The sequence below is a fragment of the Hydra viridissima genome, unplaced genomic scaffold, assembly GCF_058129835.1.
Source record: "Hydra viridissima isolate aposymbiotic clone 2 unplaced genomic scaffold, HvirCarnegie_v1 scaffold_14, whole genome shotgun sequence".
In the NCBI taxonomy this organism is placed as follows: Eukaryota; Metazoa; Cnidaria; class Hydrozoa; order Anthoathecata; family Hydridae; genus Hydra; species Hydra viridissima.
This window is the reverse complement of record NW_028324313.1, coordinates 8,907,239-8,912,413: the sequence shown is the minus strand read 5'-3', so window position 1 is coordinate 8,912,413 and position 5,175 is coordinate 8,907,239.

Sequence of the window (5,175 nt, the reverse complement as noted above, 5' to 3'; positions counted from 1 at the left end):
TCATTAGACATTTCCCAAGCTTATGTCATAAGACAAATGTTGAAGCAACATAGTGTACACTCATACATAAGAATTTCCTAAACACGTCAAAACCCATTAACAAAAGCTCAATCTTTCAAGATGCTTTTTAACAACTTGAGATGATGACTCTAATAAAATTGCTAAATACATTAAATAATGTTTCAGGGTAGCTATCTCCCTAAGGCTAATGTTTCAGAGATTTACCTCCCGAAAATTAATCTATTGAAACAAATTTTCATAGACATGATAAAAAACCGCAGAAGGAATTTTCGTGTTTCTGTAAATTATTTTAATATTCCCATATTGATTACGTAAATACAATGAGGTTAAGTTTTCCATCCTCGACCATATTAGTCAAACGGTTCTATAAATTTGATAAATTTAAAAATGATAATTAAAAGATTAAGTAGTTACTTTTATTTCTGCCAAAAAAAAAAGAAAAAGAGAAAAAAAAATTTTTTCTTAAAAGACATCAATAAAGTCTTCAATTAATCTTGTTTATGGAACACAGTGATAAATAAAATTTACTTAGAGAATGAAAGATAAAAAAAGTTAAAGCACTCGATGACAGCATTCTCAGTTTATCCTCCTCTCAACTCAAATGTTTAAACACAGTAAATATTTGTAACAAAGAATGAACTATTCCCAAATCATAAGTTTGGTTTCAGATTCGAAATGTCCTGACTTTTAACTTATGTAATAGAGAGATTATTTTCCACTATTTAAAGCGTGTTATGCTAACATAACTAATATTAAACAAACGTTCTTAAAATATGTAAACATTAACGTAAAAAAAGTAAAAAAGAAAGAAATCTATGAAATATATGACAAATAAATTAAAGAAAACAATGCTTTTGCCATCTTCGTTAGTTAAATTGGGATCAGCATCTTTTAATCTGCGTTAAAATTTGAATTCATGGCAACACGACTTGTTCCTATCAGCATTAAACTTAAATATTCAGTAAAGTTTTTTTTGGGACTAAACAAACAAGGCATTTGATATCAGAAAAGAGTGATCAGAGACAACGATGCGAAGATGCCTAAAACCCATTAATCGAGTTTTTTTGGGGACTAAACAAACAAGGCATTTGATATCAGAAAAGAGTGATCAGAGACAACGATACGAAGATGCCTAAAACCCATTAATCGAGTTCATGTACATAAAAATCTTTGAGTTAATTCCGGCCTCAAAATTTTTTACCACGCATTATTAGTAAGCAAAAATGTTCTTCCGTTTTGAATATTCGAAACACTTGAAACATTTGAAACGTTTGAATTCCTCTCTTGATGTAACTTTGAAAAAAAAAACAGCACTTGGATTAAACACATATTTATCTTTATAGACATTCAGAAATGCCGATCTCATGACATTTTTTACTCTTTAATACCTGAATAATAACCAAAGACCTTTTCTTTGAAAATATTCATTTACTTCCAAAAACCGCATCTTTTTCGGCTGCAAAATTTTACCTGTTGGGCTTTTTGTTCTTTTAAAAAACCGCATCTTTTTCGGCTGCAAAATTTTACCTGTTGGGCTTTTTGTTCTTTTAAAAAACCGCATCTTTTTCGGCTGCAAAATTTTACCTGTTGGGTTTTTTGTTCTTTTAAAAATCCTATTTTAACAATGAATAACTCTTTGTGTGTAAAAGGAACTTTATCGCATTTCTTGTTTCTATACTTTCCCAAACTGAAGTTGTATGCCTTTTCGTGTCATAGTAACGAGGCACGCAAAACATTTTAAGGCTAAAGCGGGGAAAAGTAAGGCCGAGAGGCAAAACATGAGCTGTCTGACCATTAAAAAAGCAAAAACATAAACAACAAGAAATTTTAATTTTATTTTTCATCAAAATCTAAAATTGTTATCTAGAAAATAGATGTTTAAGATGTGTAAGTTGTTGACGTAGAGTAATTTTAATTGGCGTCTCTTTTCACTTAGTTCAATTAATGTTTTTTCTTCTGTAGTTTAAAACGCATCCAATGTAAACTAAACTTTAGCAGGAAAAAAAATATTTTTCCACATATTCTTTGCTTATAAGCTTAAATTTTAAAGATATTTTAGAAGAAATGAAGACATTTATTCGAGTTTTGTAAAAATACTAGTTTTTCTATGTAATGGTAATGTAGCGGTAGTTCTTTTACTGTTATTTATTGACAAGAAATTTCCAAAATATTTGCTGTAAAAGGGGTCGTCTACGTATTACGTCACACAATTTTGGACCATTTTTAACCTCTCCCATCCCCCCTTGTAACAATCCATATGCAGAAAAAAGTTACTTTCGAAATGATAACAGCTGGATGCTCTTCAAGTGCAAATACGGGATTTACTACTGTGAACAAAAAGTAAGGTGAATTTTTTTATAAAATGAAAAATCTTTATTTATTCTTCCAAATCTGTATCGTCCCCCTCAAAATAATCCCCCCCGGCCCCAATGCACTTTTGCCAACTTTTTTTCCAGTCTTCGAAGCATGCCGAAAAGTCCTCGGTAGGGATAGCCTTCAATACGCGTGCCGATTCACGTTGGATCTCTTCAATGGACTCAAAACGATTTCCCCGGAGTGGTCTCTTGAGCTTTGGGAACAGCCAGAAGTCACACGGTGCTAAGTCGGGCGAATACGGTGGTTGTGGAGCAACATGGGTAGAGTTTTTGGCGAAAAACTCACGAAGAACCAGTGCTGTGTGCGAAGGCGCATTATCGTGGTGCAAAATCCAAGAGTTATTGGCCCATAATTCCGATCTCTTTTTGCGAATAGCTTCACGCAAACGTCGCATAACGCTTAAATAATATTCCTTGTTGACAGTTTGGCCAGTTGGAAGGAATGCGTAGTGCACGACACCACAATAATCAAAGAAAACAGTCAACATGACCTTGATTTTTGAGCGACTTTGACGTGGTTGCTTCGGTCTCGGCTCGCCTTTTTCACGGTATTCACTCAATTGGTCGGTTGTTTCAGGGTCGTATGCGTAGACCCAAGTCTCATCGCCAGTAATAATTTGTTTGTAGACGTCTTGATAGTCAGAAAGCATTGCTTCACACGTTTTAACGCGACGCTCTTTTTCAAAGAAATTGAGAAATTTCGGCACCAAACGTGATTTGAGTCTTCTGAGGCCCAAATGATCCTTCAAAATCGCTTGCACCAACCCAAATGATATTCCAACCATGTCAACAAGGTCTCGAATGGTTAACCGACGATTTGCAAGCACCAATTCTTTGATTTTGTTGATGTGGCGATCATCAATCGAAGTCGATGGTCGTCCGGAGCGTTCCAAGTCATCAACACGTTCTCGGCCTTCTTTGAAGTCTTTGTACCACTTGTAAACATTTTTTTGAGTCTCTTCACCGAAGGCCTTTTGCAACATTCGATACGTTTCAGCAGCAGAAATATCATTCCGCAAACAAAATTTAATAGCACTTCTTTGCTCAACAAAATTAGACATCGTGAAAATCGCCGAATGCACTTTTGGTACTTCAGAAACAAGCGTAAACAAAAAAAAAAATTATGAGTTTGACATGTAATTTGGCGCAAATGTTAATGACATTCCTACCAACTTAAAAATAAAAAAGATTGGACGATTCGAATAAGGCGGGAAGTTTAAATTAAAAATTCACCTTACTTTTTGATCACAGTAGTAGTTTTAGGGAACACAAATGGTGCAATGTTTTAGGGATGAAAGTGTGCGCCAAAAACGAGATAAATGTTCAAGTTTATGGTATTAGTAGCATAAAAAAAAAGTTTTAGACACCCTATTTCTGTCTCATATGTCGACACCAAGACTCTATAGGCACAGTTAGCCTATTTGTAAACATGATTATGGAGCCCATCTATATATGCAACTACATAGTTCATTAACTTTTCAGTTAAATCACATAACATTTTTTACTTTTGGTATTAGCGTCTCTCTCTTTTTTCAAGAGCTGCCGTCCCATAAAGAGCAACATCATAAATCGTTCTCAGTATACATTTTTTTCTCTCGCTGAACAGATTAGAAATTTCCAATCTTCAGCTCTTGATGTGGTCAATTGAGATTTTTCGGGTACTAAATCAACTTCGATAGACCCTACAACGAATCAACCAGATTTGATTCGTTCTCTTCAGTATGAGAGATCAGAGATATTTTTAAATCATTACTATAAATACTCCAATTGTTTACAAATAATTTGAGCTTTTATAATAATGACTGCGTAATTAATTTTTCACAATGGTTTTATGCAATAATTTAAATCTAAAAATGTTTGCGTCACAACATTCTAAACAAAAGAAAAGTAAGCTTTGGAAACTCAGGAAGACCCCTTCAATGAGCGAACAGGTTGTTACTAAATATCCGGACATCAAAAAGCTTTATAACTTTTTTAATGAATTTTTAAGTTTATTAATTTAACAACAATTAAGCTTAAACATATCTAAAAAAATGGATTAAACAAAAAAAGTGTAAAAAAAAAAAAAAAGAATTGTATGCGATCAGTTTTCTATCCTTCCATTGTTTTTGAGCATAAGAATGCAATTCTGGTATACAAGCAGAATAATGCGTTTCGGCCCGAAACGCATTATTCTGCCCGAAACTTTCGGGTGATGACAAAAAAAAAGAGACTGCGTTCAATCTAAATTTGCATGTACTAATTTCTATTAGTTGCATAGATATATTATGTGTATTAAACAAATATTATAATATTTTATTATGTATATTAAACAAATAGAAAAGCAATTAAAATCCAACGATAGAAAATGAAAATAAAATAATTTAAGCAAGAACTTCTCCGTGAACGTATGTATGGTTACCGCATGCTTATTGTCCATGTAAAGACAATATGCAACATGCTAAATATTACACTTACTGTCATTTTAAAGCAGAAAAAATACCAAAAGCAACCATATACCATATAACTAAAAGCGCAGAAAATGGAATAGGAACTAAACGAATGAAAAGAAGTGTCGGGTCGCTAAAAATTGACAAGGATGACGTCTCACAGAGGCAAGCATGTAGAAAATGTTTGAGTGATCAGTGATTTATCTGAAAAACATTAAATAAACACAGAGATATTAAATGCAAAACAAACAAACAAACAAACAAATGTTCCGTTAAGAATAGTCACAAAAACGCAATACCTTTTTTTGTACCTTGTAAGCAATCAATCATGCAAGAATTATATCTGAACG